Genomic DNA, 18,651 nt, shown 5'->3' on the forward strand with positions numbered 1-18,651 from the left:
CAGATTAAAAATGAAAAAAAAAAAATGTGAAGAGTGTTAATTTCATTAAATTTTTCTTTCGAAATACTGTCCAATTGAAGATCTCTATCAACTCCATTTGCAAATGAACTGGTGCTTGTGAAGCTTCAAAATTGAATGGAGAATTCCATTTCATTCATTTTGTGAAAGTCTTCAAATTGAATTTCGTAATTGAATTTTGCAAAAGCTGAGAATATTATTCCAATTTTTTCTGGTTCACTGTGATAACTGATTTAAAATGAAGGAAATGGTCCAAAGCTTGATTTTTCACCTGATTTTCCAACAGCCTCAACTTTATTTCAAAGCCTTGAATGACAATCAGATTTTTACCCTGTAACTTCATATTCAGATCAGTCAAGTATTTATCCATATCTACCAAACAGGCACATTGAAAATTGCCTAAACTGTCGATGATTTAGTCCTCTGCTCTTTATAAAACTTACAATTTTAATTATAGGTTGCGGGACATGGTTAATTTTTAATTGTTTAGATGCCAATGATTCCTGATGAATTATATAATGGAATCCCATAAAATTCCCTGATATTTTATATTTTAATTTAGTTACAACGCCCGAATGTTTACCAGCTATAGCAGGAGCGCCATCTTTAGTGGTACTGCTAAATAAATTCCAGTCGAGTTCATATTCTGCAATCAAATTTTGATCTTGATTTCAAGGCATCTTCGTTCTCTGTATTAGCTTCAGTAAACATCGATTGTTGACCTTGAAGTTTAGATTTTTTCAATGTAACAATCAAATTAAACTCCCAACAAACAGCAACTGCTCGATTACAAATCAAACCTTTCCATTCTATAAAAAATACGCGATTTTCTATTAAACTGAAAAACTCTGCACTCATTAGCAACTTTACGTTTTTGTGACATTATACCAAAATCCAAATGCACAAATCTCCACAATCACTAACGTTTGGCTTTGATTACTCGACTCAATTGACTCACATCGCACCAACGCACTCGTTTTATATGGTTAAGGAAGTTTTTAGTCTAGATTCAAACCGCGTGGAAGATTTAATCGTTCGTAAAAAAATTATTTTTATTATGTACATTACTAACAGAAAAAGACTGGAAAATATAAATTCTAATAGTTGAAATATTGAAGAAATTTGTGTATCGATAATGAATTATGGAAAGAAAATTCAACGTCAAACAATCAACCCTTCGTCACGTCGAGTTCATCCACAGAAATGTGGCTGAATTAAAATTTTATGTAGCTGAAAATAAAGTCGAATTAGAGGCCGTAATGTTGAAGTTTGGGGTGTAAGCAAATATTCCTGGAACCGTTATAACACCAGAAAAGGAGAGCAAGAGTGCATTCTCTGTGGGGACCCTCTTACATATTCATCAGGGGTTATCTGTTGGACAAGCTGCGGTCTGTTCGAAACGATAAAGGAATATTTACTTTACTTACAAACTATAATTAAGCACACCTATATTTGCATGGTAGATTAAATCGGGGAGTTGTCTGATAGCCATTTGCATGAAGTTTTGTTTGTTTTCAGGTGATTGTCACATATTACTCGGATTTCTTTCGATTACGTGACTTTTTAAACTCGATATTTAAACATATACCACACAAATTATAAGTCAGATTATTTGGAAATTCATAACTCGTTGTTTTCAATGTGAATCAAGACAGAAAATTGTTTAATTTCCACTTAAATATCTACATACATCAAATTTGTGCTTTTACAAAAAATTAATGAACAGAAAGACTTTTGAAAATGAAGCTACATATCACATAGTGACACTTTTTAATCCTGAGAAGTTCGTAGAAGTTAAATGATGGTTTCTACATGCTGGTGCACCTCCTCAGGCTTATAAATTAATTAATAGTGAACTAAATGATGTATTTCATGAAAAATGGATCGGGAAAAACAATCCAAAATTACCAGTTTTAAATAAGATAGATTCACTTTTTTGGGGTCATATTAAAAATAAAATGTAAAAAATATCTTCAACAATAAAAATTGACATTAAGAATAGAATAAGAAATGTATTTCAAAATATTTATATAGAATTACTTGTTGATAGAAAATTTATTTGAAAAAATTAATATTTTGATAATAGATTCAGTAAATATTAAAAAAATAATTTATAAAATTTTTACCACTTATTGAATGCTTTATCTGTAATAGATTTTATTACTTTTAATTATTTCTCTTAAATTTTACAGGGTATGTAATTTATTGTGATTTTTACGGATAATTATTTACAGCTTTTTAAATACCCCGTAGAACAAGCTGATTACAAATATACAGTAAAATATAGAGTGTTTTATTCGAAAAAATACAATTTTTGTATGATATAACATTCTGAAATACCCAATTGAATTATAAATAATTTTTAAATACTTAGATTAATAACAACCTTAAAGTACAGTATTGAATCACCCTGTATATAAATATTAAATGCATCATAATAACCAGTATAATTCATTTTATACCAGAGATTAAGTTTACTGTTGGTCATATAGATCCTGGGAATCCTTTTGAATAAGGAATGCGGTCGGGCGCTTTCTTGAGAATGTTTCATTCACAAACTGCAGGAAACAGATTTAATTGTTCACATGCAAAGTAAGCATTTGCGGCATTTAATTTGGTCTCTGTTTGCAAAAGGGGTTTTGCGTAATAAACAATAAAGGAATAGTTGAATTTTCCTACGGGAATAATTGAATTTTTACCATTCCGATTGAGGTACCTTCAAAACATGTGATTTGAACGCATCCACCTCGCGATTTATTTTTATCTATGGGGTTAATTAGAACGATGAAATTAAGCAAAAACGACCGCGTTTAGCTAAGAAGCTACCAGCTCATACATCCATATTATGAAAAAATACATGATTTCCCATTTAGATTAAAAAACTCTGCACTTACTATCAACTTTACTTTTTTTTCACAATCACTACCGTATGGTTTTGATTACTCGACTCAACTGACTCAGAAGAAAGACAATGTACCAGCTCATACATCCATTTTATGAAAAAATACGCGATTTTTCATTTCGATTGAAAAACTCTGCACTTAATATCAACTTTACGTTTTTTTTCACAATCACTACCGTATGGCTTTGATTACTCGACTCAACTGACTCAGAAGAAAGACGATGTACCAGTTCATACATCCATTGGAATATTTCTATATTGATTATCTTCAAATCAAAAGAAGAATATTATCATATTTAATTTAACGCAAAATAAAGTAAAAATTTATCTATTTGGCGTTTATAAACAACTTCCAAACTCCCCCGAGTTTATGCTAACGAACTTCTTATGGTCCATTTTTTTTCTGTACAGCGGTTGCAAGATTTAATTATATTTACTTAGAAAGTGCTTACTGGCGAATTTACATTCTGATTATTGTCTATGTTTGTTTAGCTGATAAACTCCAGTCCGTTGTTGGTAAAACGATTTACGCTCCAGAATTTTTATATTATTTGGTAAACTTTTAAAGTATAATTAATTGAAGGGGAGTTAATGATAGTCTTGAAGTGAATAAATATAAAAACTGAATCGAATTGAGTGAATCTGTTTTTTTTGCACAAAGTCTACATTTCCGTGTACAAATATAAAAACCAATTGGGAGAAATGGACTGAATCCCAGGTGGATCTATTCACTTGAATCTGACACTCAATTTATTCCCTATTTACTTGAAATGTGACAACGCTGTGTATTCAAAACGTCTTGAATATCAATGATGAACCTGTTTGGAACAATCTAGTGGGATATTTGCTATAAGAAAAGGTGAATGTGCCTGGAAATCGAGAAAATTTGATACAAATTTATCTAATTTCGTAAAATATTTATACAGTCATATTCCAAAATATACGAGGATTGTTTACTTCTTGTTTTCCCGTAATCATTTAGTCTATGTTCAAATCTATACACCTCAAATATTTTCAACCCTTCCAAATAATTTTTCTCCTCAAAACTTCAAGTTTAAAGAATGGGAAAGAGTCGATGAAGGTCAGATTTTTTTTTCTTTAATTACCGTCGTTTAAATCAACTTTGTCTCCTGGAGCTGCGATTCACTGTTTTGACTGGTTGGTCATTGTAGAAATACAAAGTTACATACAAGTTTTATCTACAGTTATGAATTTGAACAAACAATTCAATTCATTTTGGTTAAATTTTGTCTACAAAGCTTTGGAATGGGTCATTCCAAAACACTGTTCGGTAAAAAGTAAATTGAAACGGCACTAAACACGCGGATGGGTCAATATACATTATTATTTGATCAGAAGATGGTAAAAACCTCAATCCAACGGCCGTCCAATACAATTTGGGAAAAGAAAATATGAGGTAGAAAATTTTTCAGACTACCCAGGTATATAAGGTATATTTTCGCTCATAATACAACGAAAATACTGTAGAGGAAATACTTAGTGAAGAATTTTATAAATTTTCGACATTTTTATATCATCATTAAACTCATTTTCCAAAATATACTAGGATTATTTGAGAAGTTTCTGAAAAAAAAACAAAAAAGACTTTTTTCCCATAATAATTTAGTCCCTTTCCAAATCAATATACTAAAAACATTTTCAATGCAATTAGAAGTCATTTCGATCATCGACATGTTAAAAATTGCGTTGTTCTGATCTAGAAGTATTTTTTTCCTTAACTACTGTCGTTTAAATCAACATTGTCTTCTGGAGCTGCAATTCACCGTTTTGATTGGTTATTCATTGCAAACAATCCAATCTATTTTGGTTAAATTTTGTCTACAAAGCTTTGGAATGGGTCATTCCGAAGCACTGTTCGATAAAAAGTAAATTGAAACGGCACTAAACACGCGGATGGGTCAATAGACATAATATTTGATCAGAAGATGGTAAAAACCTGAATCCAACGGCCGTCCAATACAATTTGGGAAAAGAACAGTTTGACATAGAAAACTTTTCATACTACCCTTGTAAATAACAACCTTAATGCCTTTTATATGTACAACCGCTCGTCTAAATTGAACAAAATTTGGTAATGAAATAGTTGATAAATTTCAATCTACATTTTTCAATTTTTTATATCGATCCTTTCTGGGCTAATCCTTCACTGAACTAGAGAATCAAATTTCGTCACCAGGATAAAATACGATCCTGTATCCATTGACATTTCTCCACTCTAATCGAATTAATGCTCTCAAATATAATTTATAAGCATTAATCGTTCACCAAATGCTCAAGAATCCAGAAATATCTTTCGTTCCTTTCTATCCTCGAAGAATTTTCCGCAACACAACCATCTCGCCCTTCATCTAATAAGATTATAATGCAATTAAAGTTCAAGAAGTTTTTTTGTTAATTCAATTAACCTCCTGGATAACTTATACTTTTAATTAATTGGAGAAATTCGGCGTGTCCTTCTCAAAACTAAATAATACCTGCACTTTAAAAAACAATCAGACATTCTTTATACGATAATTAGGTTTAAGAATTTTCTTTTCGGTTACCAGTGCACAAAATCATTCAGATACTCTACAGAATTGAGTTGGTTGATACGTTGGATCACTTCAAAAAGATCTAAATCAGAGATATCGCCTTGGAATGCAAGATTTTGCTTAACTCAAAATTTATTAGCAACCCTCGTAGTAGCCGTTATTTTTTCAATCTTTCGAGCCTCTTCTATATGTAACTTTCCAACAACTTAAATCCTTACTAAAATTGACGCAAATCCAATTTCGTAATTTAATTCCAAACCACAATATGATGAAAAATTTTTAGCACAAACCAAATCGAAGATCCTTCCGGAGTTTTTTTTTATTTCGTTCTACTAGTCGTGAAGGAAAAGTTTTTTTTTGTCGATGAAAACTCGTATAAGGAAAACTTTTACTTTTATTTCCCCGAGGATCAAACATAACAAATATAAATGTATCATTACGTCCCTATTATAAAATAACGACGATGTCTTTGATAATAAACAATATTTTTTGTTTAATATTTCTATTTGGCGACATTATAGTAAAGTTTATTGTCGGGTAGTGTATTTATTGATGCTTTTATTCTTGTTGACCAACATATGTGACTGGTATATCGCAAAATAAAGAAATAAAACAACTAAAATCAAGAAAATTTAGTCTACGAGGTCTGGTTATTAATAACGACACTGCGCGCCTAGAGGGCGCTCTAGACGAGTGGGGTATGTAAATATCTTGTCTATGCACGTCCCAAAACAAGTTTCCATCACTGTTATAGTATTTGTACAATAACAGTTTGAAACGAACGTGTTTTTTTCTCGTTAAATTACAAAAAACTCTCACTGAGTGATATAAACTGTTGAAAGAAGCCTATTAAGAACCGAATGAGTTCCAGAAGGTCAGATTTACTATTTGTCTCTGCGAGAACGATTTTGCACCATAACGCAGTATCTGGGAAGCAGTAAGCGCAGTACAACCGCCTTACTTACCAGATTTGGCACAGCGCGACTTTTTTTTTGATTCCGAAGATAAAATCTGCTTTGAAAACGACCTGATTTGAGAAGTATTCGAAAGTAGAATAATGTTTCTTAATAAATCTCGTTATTTAATAATCAGACCTCGTATAAATAAGATATGTATTATACAGAGATGTTTTTATAATTTTTTATGAGTAAAATAGTTAATTATAATTAAAGAAATGATGGTGAAGCTACTTCCGAATCGCTCAACTCAAGATTAAACGAAATTTCGAAAATAAATTCCAAATGAAAAATATCCAAAATACGCAAAATCCAATTTTCTCTTTATATTCCAGTTGACACTACGGTTCGTTTCGAATTTGATACGATAAGGATTTAATGCGACATCGGGCGTTTAAACTGAAACATACATTGGCTTTTATTCGGAATCCTGAAATCAATATGGCTACTGTAACAGACATGCCGTTTATCTAGGGGCAACCATTAATGATGTAGTACAAATCTTATACGTTTCGGATTTATCTTCGTGTCAACACCAGTTGCTACTAACAATACCCATTCGAATCTGACACGACGTCATTCCGCTTTTTCTTTTCCTTTCATTCAGAGACGGATCCTATTCTAATTGTTTTTATTTTCATGCGATTTCGTGCTGAAATGAATTTATTATTAGTAAAAACGTTTAAACTTCAAACGTTCATCAACAGCTGTCTACAAGTTAGAAGAGAAAATAGATTTGATGACATAGAGATGGCGGTAGTTGCTTGGAAAATTACATGTTTCAAGTCTGAAGACGCCATGTTGTTTAGTATTTATTTGACAGCCGTCAATAGTAAACTTGGTCGACCAAATGAGATGACGACTTCAGAAATGTTGAAGAGAATCCACTGGATGATCGTCAATTGAAAGTGCGTTATCTAGTAGATAAATTAGACATTTCAAAAAGTCATGAAGATATTTCCATCGAGTTTTAGGTTTGCATTATAACCATGGATGAAATGTGGGTTTATCACTTCGTATTCTAAACAAAATAACAATCAAAACAATGGATTAAAAATGGTTCGGTGGTCAAAGATTTTCCAACAATAGGTATCAAACTTAAATTTTTGTGTTTTCTTTAAAACGGTCCTTCTGGGACAACTATAATACAACAGGTAGAAGAAAAATAAGCAGACCTGTACGAACTTGGAGAAGAATTACTCAAGAGGCTACAGAAACAGCAAAAAACCGAAGAAGAAGAAGAAGAAATGACATAATCCTTATACCAAAGCTACCGAAGCACCAACATGGAAAAGTGCTTCACTGCTAGCTATATGTTGTTGATGATGACTTTTTGCGTAATTTTTTATCTTTTTATTGGTAATTTGAGGATTTTCTTAATGCAAATACTCCCCTCATAGATCCTTAGCTCAAATGTAAGTGCAGGAAATGTTAGTCAGACACATCTTCATAATTTTCACTTCATCTCATAAAAACTTCCAAGTATCTTTTCCTTTCACCAATAAAATACTAAAGATCTTTACGGATCCGTGGGCTATAGATATTTCCTCTTTCAATTTTCTTTTTGGTATTTGTAAAATTATTATTTACATAAATTATAATCTATATCTATGTTTATTCATCATGTTCATAGAGTTTTTCTCAATCCCAGTTTATGTGTCAATAGGTAAAATAATGATTTTTGAATGATTGAATGACTGACATATTTGATGTTGGTTGTATCTGGAATAAGCTCGTGTTTTAGTCAATATGGCTGACAGCTATAACAAAAACCTAACCTAACATTAACAATAAACTTCATTAAACGTAATTCAGCCCCACATATTTAGTTGATTATTCAATTTCTTTAAAAAACTAAAATTTCTAGGAAATATACCCTACACAAACATTGAAATTATGTTCAATGAACATTTGTTGAAACTAAATCAAATTCATTTTTATTACATTATATCTTATACATGGAATGTTAGACATAATGAAAATATAATTGACAGCTATCGTTAAGGATTTAAATGATTGCTCACGAATCGAATATATTTCTCTTTTCAACTAGTAGTATAGGAAAGAATGTATGTTAATTGTTAGTGACACGTCAAGATGAGAATCAATTCATTCGTGATTTAAATTAGAACAAATTTTTCTAAAACATATTCCCTATGCATACATAGAAATTATGCTCAATAAAAATATGACGAAACTAAATCAAATTCTCTTTTATTACATTATATCCGATACATGGAATGTTAGACATAATGAAATATAAATGACAGCTATCGTTAAGGATTTAAATGATTGCTCACGAATCGAATATGTTTATCTCTTTTTAACTAGTAGTATAAAACAGAATGTATGTTAGTAAAGATAACAATCAATTCATTCGTGATTTAAATTAGAACAAATTTTTCTAAAACATATACCCTATACATACATTGAAACTATGCTTAATAAACAAATGACGAAACTGAATCTAATTCCTTTTGATTACATTATATCCGATATATAAAATGTTAGACATAATGAAAATATAATTGACAGTTAATGTTAAGGATTTGAATGATTGCTCACGAGTCGAATATGTTTATCTCTTTTTAACTAGCATTATAGAAAAGAATGTATGTTAATTGTCAGTGACACTTCAAGATAACAATCAATTCATTCGTGATTTAAATTAGAACAAATTTTTCTTAAACATATACCTTATACAAACATTGAAATTATGCTCAATAAATATTTGTTGAAACTAAATCAAATTCATTTTTATTACATTATATCTTATACATGGAATGTTAGACATAATGAAAATATAATTGACAGCTAATGTTAAGGATTTAAATGATTGCTCACGAATCGAATATGTTTATCTCTTTTTAACTAGTAGTATAGAAAATAATGTATGTTAATTGTTAGTGACACGTCTAGATAAGAATCAATTTTTTCGTGATTTTATATCTTATTGAAGTCAAAAAGAAAATTTAGAAAATCATATAACCAAATAAATGTGAAATTGAGCTTCTAGAAGAGAAAACTTCGGAAAAAAAAACATTTAAAATTCGTAATTTAAATTGACATAGCGAAATTAGATGAAGCGCACTCTACTGGATAATAGAAGTTGGAGAAAAGTTTGAAATAATAAAATTTCAAAGCTTGTTATCAAAGTCGGTGTTTCATTTAAATTTTCTAGATAAGTTTGAGAGCTTCACTAGACCTTTAAAATAATTTTTTTAACCGTTTTCATATGGAAAACAACTTATTGTTACAATATTATTTATTATATCGTTACAAAATTAAAAAAGAAGTGTACTAATTCTAATATTTTCCCAACTTTCTAATACTTATATAACCATTGTTTGCTTGTTGAAAATTAGATTAATCAACTTCAAAATTCAATATTTAAATGAATGCTTTGCTTGTTGACATCTATTAATATGAAAATGAGATTCATTCGAGAATTAGTTGGTATTTTAACTCGCTCAATAATTTTGTTTACCAATCCAAACCTCTAACTAGAATCCTGTGGTTTTAATTATTGTGCCTACAGAAACCAATAGAGAAGTGGGTAAAGATACTAGATGAAATGATTCAATTAGACGTGAATTAAACGTGGTTTGAGCACGTGGTGACAGTGAAGGAAGACAAAACAGTTGAACAGATAGAGGCGCATTCAGATGGAGTTGAAAATCGAGATAACTTGAAAAAGAAAACACTGAATCTCTACATTTATTATAGAATATATAAGGAAGATCCTGATAGTTTTTGAAGTATCATCAATTTTTTTTCAAAAACTTGATGGTAGTGTGGAACTGGTTCAATTTCGAATAGTTTATGTAATATAATCACTTTGACTGGACTATAAGATTGTTCGTGAAATCAACAGGTATAAAGTAGAGTGTGCTGTGAATCAAGATCCCAACTTTTCTTTATTCTGTTATCGTGGCAGATGACTTTTCCACTCCCAGAATTTCAAGTGAAAATGCGTGAAGCGTGACGAAATTTTCAAACTGGCGATGGACTTTTAATGATTTTGATGATGCTAAATCGTTTTTTCTTTATTATCAAAAAATATTTATGTACAATTACCAGTGAATCCGATGTAAATGTAAACGCGTTCTCTTTTCGTATAGTATTTCTTTTTATGATGGATACATCGTCGTAGAAAGACAGTTACTCGATTCCGATACGTTCAATCATACCGCCCCACGACAGCTTACTCATATTCTTCTTTGATTGCTTCTTCGTTTCAGTTCTCAGTTTCCTTATCAAATAATATTTCGCAGAAATGCGATACGAAACCCGAAAGATTAATTTCCATCGGAGGAGCTTCATTAAGGGATTTACCTGATGTTCTTCGTGTCTCACTTAACTTGTGAAATACGAGGTGTGTCGGGATTAAAGTCAGATCGCGATCTTATTAACGAGAGAGGAAAGAAATTTTTTATTTTTCAAATTATACCATAGATAATAAATTTTAATTTGATATAATCGTTAATTATGAAGAAGATATTGATGGATTTCAGATTTCGATATTGATTAATCACGAAAATAAAGTTTATTTGAATAATAAGAATTAAAAGTATTTTTTACTCAAAAAAGTCGTGGTATCATTGGTTTGGAATTCAAAATAAATATCGATTAGTTAGTAAAATATCTGCTGGTAAGTTTTGCTTGCTAAGATAAGTTGTGTGACTGACACAAAGATGGCGCTGCTATTCTCAAATTCATTGTTGCAGCTTTGGTAAAACTATGTGTCAAATTTCAAAACATTTCGATTGGTCAGAAAAGAGTGACAGCTACTTTTGTTATTTTTAAAACAATGGATTCTAAGCTATGTCGTGTGTTAATTTATCATTGGCTTTTGATGAAAAAAATTGTGTACAAGCTCAGCAATGGTTTTAAAAGTGTTATTTGCACTCTGCTTCATCCATCTAACCATCCAAGCATGAATTTAAACCTGTCGAACAGACTCAGATGATGGTGAACGTTGTGGTCGTGACTACCCCAGAAAACATAAAAAAAGTCTACAAATTGGAATTATTTAAGCACAAATTGAGATATCTGAGGCCGTGAAGATATCAGAAGACAGTGTGTTTAAACTTATGTATGAAATTTGATCATGACAAAGATTTTTTTTTAAAAGGGTGCCGTGTTTATTCACAGTCGATCAAAAACAACGTGTTGATGATTCTGAACAGTTTTTGGTCATGTTTACAAGCAATAAATCAGATTTTTTGCGTCAATATGTGACAATTGATCCATCCCTTCACTCCGGGATAAAAACAATCATGGTCTGAGTGGACTGCAGCTGGTGAACCGCGTTCGAAGCGTCCAAAGATACACCAGTCAACTGGGAAGGTTATGGCTTCAGTATTTTGGGATACGCATGGAATATTCTTCATCGACTATCTCCAGAAGGGAGAGATAATCAATACCAAAAACTACATGGAGTTATTGTTGTAGCAGCTTTGGTAAAACTATGTGTGAAATTTCTAAACTTTTCGATTAGTTAGACAAAAGTGGCAGCTACTTTTGTTATTTTTAAAACAATGGATTCTAAACTACGTCGTGTGTTAATTTATCATTGGTTCTTGATGAAAAAAATACTGTACAATCACACCAGTGGTTTTAAAAGTGTTATTTGGACTCTGCTGCATCCATCCAAGCATGAATTTAAACGTGGTCCAACAGATACTGATGATGGTGAAGGTTTTCGTCGTGGTTACTCCAGAAAACATAAAAAAAGTCTACAAATTGGTATTATCTAAAATTGAATTGAGATAGCTCAGACCATAAAGATATCAGAAGACAGTGTGTTCAAAATTAGGCATGAATATTTGATCATGAGAAAGCTTGGGTACTGCGTTCATTCATAATCGATAAAAAACAACGTGTTGATGATTCAGATCAAGATTTGGCCATGTTTTCACGTAGTAAATCAGATTTTTTTCGCCAATATCTGACAATTGATCCATCATTTCACTTCGGAATGAAAATGATTATGATCTGAGTGGGCTGCAGCTGGTGAACCGTGTTCGAAGCGTCCAAAAGTAAACTAGTCAATGGGGAGGTTACGGCTCCAGTATTTTGGAGTTATTAAATGCAAAAATCAAGGAAAAACAGCCTATTATGTCGTAGAAACAATCACTCTTTTACAAAGACGATGCACCGATTCACAAGTCAATGGCAACGATGGTTAAACTGAACTTATCCACCGTATAATCCAGATCTGCTTCGCTGATCTCAAAAAAATGCTTCCCGGTCAGAAATTTAGTTCAAATGAAGAAGAAATTGCTAGAACTGAAGCCTATTTTGAAGCAAAAGACAAATCCTTCTAGTGAAGCGATGAGGAAAATTACATTGATAAAGAAAATCAATTTTTGTTAGTCTTAGGGAAGAAATTAATTTTCAATTACCTTCTATTCCCAGATAATAGTGAATATTAAATTTCTGGAAGCGATTTTATACAAATGAAGATGAAAATTCAGACCAAAATAAGTTCCCTTCATGTAATTTATCAATTTTGTGGATAGGAAAAAGTCGCATAGATTCAGATCGTGTCGAAAAAACTGAGAAGTTATAAAAATTTCGTTTTCTGATTATCCTGACCAAAAGCTAACAATTTACATGGAATTATATGGATATATTGCTCCAGGACTTCTTTTTAAATCCAATATTAACAATTTAGATCTGATATTTCCTTTTAGATCTCAGTATTCCAGTCATACATTTTGGTTTAAAGATCAGGTTTAACAATTTGTTTCTACGGAGTATCTGACCCGACACTGTTTTAATTCGCTTGTTCCTGTTTCCGGTTGAATTCCCATAACTGCTGTTCTGGCGTACGTTTTTTTCTGTCTTTTCAAACCATTGACCTTTCGTAGATGTATGAATAGGGTTCAATTTTCTATTCGCAGTTCCCTTATAACACTCGAAGCTGTCTATTTTTACAACTATGTCGGATATCGCCCTAGGGATACCTCTAAAACATATCAATGAGCTAAATGGTTGAATAAAAATTCGTATCACTTGAATACTTTTGACTATGGAATGGAAAAAGGAAACAAAACCTCGAGGTTTCCAATAGACTAATCGATATACAGATATTACTTAAAAACATGAAGTTGCCATGGAAAACGAATTGGAAAATAGTATATTGAATTTTTTTTAATATTTTGGGGTTCTGGACGTCCCAATTCACTTACTGTACGTGCGAAATGGTTGAGATCCATCTAGTTATTAGTAAATTGATCAATCTATCTTATTTTGATGATTAACATCAAGAAAAAGTCTTTGTAATGTGCCCTCAAAGATTAAAGGGCCAATAATTTCATTGTTAATGGTATCAGTCCAAACGTTCACTTTTTTAGGATTTTGAGTGTGAGCCTCAAGCATCCAGAGTGAGGATTTTCTCTGTTCCAATATCTATATTTTAGTTTGTTAACCATTTCGTTCAAATGAAACGTCGTTTATGAACTGCGCTCTTAAATTCACAAAAATCTTGAGCCTCAAAAATCCAGTGAAGTTTTTCTCTGTTCCAATATCTACATTTCAGTTTGTTGAGCGTTTCGTTCAAAGGAACATCTCAAATTCAAGATTTGTCTGTTTCAATTTCTAGAAATACAACTTTTTTCATCAGTATATTGAACATTCCTACCTGGTTTTTCGATTTGTGCAGTTTCACGAAATTTCTTTTTAATTTTACTAACTGTAGACTGCGAAGCGTGTTGAGCAAGATATTTATTATTAAAAAATTTTACAAATCTCCTTTCGAGTTTCGAGATATTATTATCATAATTGATTATTTCGATACTGCAATTTTCTGCAATAGTCTAAATTGAAGCAAGGAGAAAGAATTGTGTGGATTCAAAATTCAAATATTGGTTTGATTCGGTACGAAAATTGTGCCAAATTATCAGTTTTATCGTTAACTTCATTTTTTATACTTTTTCCACAATTACATCTTTTATAAAGCTTGTTATTTTTGCACAAAAGTTTCAACAAGACTGACACTAAGTCGAGATTCAAAAACAGTTCAAAAATTACTTAAAATCGCGATATATTTAATTACTTTAATATATCGTTCCACCAAAAAAAAGAAATTTCGAAAGTAAATGGTCGGTGCTTATTTGAACTTGAGGTAATACCACTCGAAGAAAATAATTTCGAAAAACATTTATGAAATTATTAATAAATAAAACGAGTATGAGTGAAATTCGGAAAATTTTATTCGTAAAAAACTACTCGTAATACAGATTCATTTTCAGCAATTTTAATGAGAAGATTATGCATCTACAAATTGATAACAGATTTTCCAACAGCTTCATTTCATTTGAATACGGACTTATTCATAATGAATAATTCGCGAATGGATCGTAGAAAGAGAGGAAGGTATTAATTCAACGTTTCGAGCTATTTGGAGCAAAGTAATTGTGAAAAGTAATCTTGTACTATACTAAAATCAAATCGAGCGAAAAAGTATTATCTTGTGAATAATTTTCAACTGAAATCTAAATGGATATGCACTAAATGACTGAACGGTAAGTGCAGGCATCAACTATCTTTTCTTATGTTATGTTTAAATTGCTACTAGAAGCATTTGTGATTGTGTAATTTTTTTCTCCAAATTAAAAGTATTATAACACTAGAAACATTTAGATCGAAATTTCATGATCGAATAACTAATTTTAGATCTAATACATTCGAAACAACACTAGTCTGTTTATCAATGTTGTTCGTGGTATCCATTCTCTACAAGTGATCACACCATCATAGTTTTAGCTTTAACAGTGTACATAAAATAAGTATTTTATCTTTTGTTGTGTCCCTGGTAGTATTAACTCTCCATGGATTTTTTCTTTTGTTCACTTTCTATTAAAAGTTCCTAGTAGTTAAGATGTCGGTTCATTACCCTCTTCTTCATCATCTTTGCTGTGATTTTATCTTTTTCAGTTGCCACCAATTCTTCTTTAGTTATAAACTCTTCTTTTTTTTTGTTTTTCCACCCCTCCAGGTCTCTGTTATATTTACTTGGTTGTTAATTGATATAATTTCTATCTTTAACCTTCTTCCTAGACTTTTTAATAGAAAAGTTTTTCGTTCTTTCTATTTTTTTATTCTAACTAATCTCAAAATTCCTTCCATTTTTCTTTATTCCCAAAAAATGAATTTTCCTATACGATAAGGTCTTCGAATGATGAAAATATCATCCCAGCAAGTGAAATTTAAAAGGTAGGAAATAATAAAAAGTCCCCAGTAACCAGAGCTAGTAAATAAGTCAACCAATTCGTTGAATTGGTGGAAAAACCATTCATTTTTCATGGAATACGCTTTCTTGGAATTTCTACCTTAACTTTATCAAGTACTAGTTACTTCTTTAAAGATAGTCGATGATTAAGACCCACCCATTTATTCAATATCATTTAGTGCATCCAGAAATCGTCTTTATCAGCATCTGAAGTAGTGAATTTCTATTCTGCAGAAGGAACTAGATCTAGACTAGAAGCTTCCAAGATTCAACTTGTGCAGGGAACGATAAATGTAAAAAACTTTGTTGAATGAAATGGAGTTCTTCATAAGATGAATTGAACAAAAAGACTTCATTAAATGTCTTATTTTGAATATTTTTTGAATCCTTACTGATTGGCGCTGTTTCAGAAATACCTTAAACCGAAGTTACTTTTCTTTTAACGTTTCGTACCAGTTAGTTAGTTGTTTGATATTATTAACATCGAGTTGGTAGCAAGAGAATTAACGACTTCGTAACTTCTAATAGACCCAAACAATTTAATTATATTTTCCTCCAACCAAAAACGAGTTATTAAGAAAATTCGACGATTTTCTCATGAATATGAAACGGCAATTTTTCTAATAGTTATAATTAACGAAAGTTTATCATAAATTCATTCGATATATGAATTATTTATAACTTCACAGTAATAAATGATTAATTAATATCACAATTGGTATAAAAAATTCAGTTTTGGTGATGAACAACGATCTGATCTACCTACTCAAGTTGATGATGACAAAATCAAAGTCATAATTGAAGATAATCGTTATAAAACAATTGAAGAAGACTTAAAATGTCTTGGGCTAGTGAAGAGGATTGATATTTGGGTACTTCACGAATTGGAAGAAATTTATTTAACATAAAAAATCAAAATTTATAATAAGAGCTGAAAAACTACTAAAAAAATTTCATGCTGCGAACCAAACAATCAATTCTGGTGTTTATTATCAAAAATCGATGAAACTTAATGAAGTAATAAAAAAAATGTCAGAATTATCAAACCGGAAAGATTTAATATTCCCTTAAGATAATTCAAGGCCTCATACATCTTTGGCAACTCGTGGGACACTATTGGAGCTTAACTGAGACCTCCATACAACCCTGATCTGGAACCATGTAATTATCGTTTATTTAGAAATTCTTTGAATGATCAAACTTTTATAAATGACCTTCCATAACATCTGGTTTAGTTTTTTGCTGATTAGAACCGGGAATTTTATGAGAGCGGTTTTATTTATTTGACCAGAAGGGAAATGATGAAATAAGGGAGATATTTGACATCCAGGATGTAGTGAGTTGGTCGTGAAATCGGCGAAGAAATTGGATTACAAAGGAAGGAAAACCGAGCACCAGGAAAACCACCTGCAAGATGGTATGAGAACTGGTTTTCATCAACCCAGCTGCAGCTAGGCAACTATTGATGCAAACTAAGTCGTAGCATACGATGAAGAAGAAGAAGATGAATAAAACGACAAATGGAGGAAGTTCAAAAACGAATTTTTTGATGATTTTTATTGTCAACTGAGTTTATAAAATGCGATTCGATTTCATAATATATTTTAGAACGTATGTATACAAATTTTTTTCTTTTTATTCACACATCCAAAACGGAGTATTTTAATTAATTTTTACACGGAATTCCGATGTCATACTGCATTAATGCTATGTGAAAATTCACGTGCTGATTTTAATTAGTCGAAAATATCTTTTTTTTTTTAGTCGAGCCTACTAGCTAAAGGATTTTTTTTTATTTTTACAAATTGATAGCCAGACAACTCGTTATAAATTTAACAGTTTCATAAAATTATTTTCGTATTTCTAATTTTGAAATACAAACATTTCATCTACTATTTCTAAATATCCAAATATTTCTGATGTTCAAGATGATTTTCCCTACGCCTCTGTTTCAGATATCTCAAGGTGTTCAGCCATTCAAATATTCCAAAATACATCGCCGCCTTCACGGTCATTTCCAAGTCAATTTACTGACTGAACATCCCGCATTCAGACGCGAAGGAAATTCAATTAACTTTAATGGTTGATCCGTCTACACAAACTTCGCGCTGAGCTGTAAAAAAGCATCTACACCCCTTCGGCTCTAATAATAACCTTGTAATGGATTTTGAATTAGGACCTAGTTGCCGGATGTGTATTTTTTCCCATTTTATTTCCATGCGGGTTTAATACGGCTCGAAGGACCAGCTTAATTAATTCTATACGGAAACTATTTTATAAGATGGTTGAAATTAGTATGCAAAGATTTACTAAATGTAACTATTAAAGCATATCACCCTGTGTATTTTATAGTGAAAATAATAAGCTTAGGATCGTTAATTAACAAATTCTGATAGGATTAAACGTTGTTTCATGGTGATGCGGAGTGCATTTTAAGCTTGCAACTTCACCATACTGCTCATTAGAAGAGATGCAAGTAAATACAATTTATTTCCGAATATGGAAACTTTTGTTTACTGAATTTAATATATTTGGGGGTGTTTATTTGTCTAAATGTAATTTTTTATCTATTTCTCAAAAAGAAGAAGTTCTAAAGGTTTTTCAACGATATTCGCATCGAATTTGATCAGACCCGCGTTATTAGGATACTGGAATCTTTCATGAGCGACTTGGAGCAGGAAATTTGTCAGCAACATTCAGAAATCGTCATTTTAATACAGTTCAAGTGCTACGACAGCTTCGTGAGGTACGAGGAATTTTTATTAGGACTGGTATTGGTCCAAAACATAGTCCATCTTATCCGTATTTGGTTTTCGGGTTATGGAGTGGCCAGCATGCAGTCCTGATCTAAATCCGATAGAAAATTCACTATATTGAACACTAAATCATTTGTTACTTAACTTTCGGTTTGAATTGGAGCTCGATTTATATCGATTTTTTAAGTTTTTCAATCCCCCGTAATTACATGTGATTTACACTATAACA

General features: G+C 31.3%; 1 protein-coding gene across 2 annotated transcripts in view; it reads right to left on the reverse strand.

Annotated features, from left to right (window-relative positions):
• The window catches only part of LOC130903888 (heterogeneous nuclear ribonucleoprotein C), a 213,551-nt gene that overhangs the window by 32,792 nt on the left and 162,108 nt on the right, over positions 1 to 18,651 (reverse strand). The window lies entirely within an intron of this gene.

Source organism: Diorhabda carinulata, chromosome 2 (genome assembly GCF_026250575.1).
Source record: "Diorhabda carinulata isolate Delta chromosome 2, icDioCari1.1, whole genome shotgun sequence".
NCBI classification, from domain to species: domain Eukaryota; kingdom Metazoa; phylum Arthropoda; class Insecta; order Coleoptera; family Chrysomelidae; genus Diorhabda; species Diorhabda carinulata.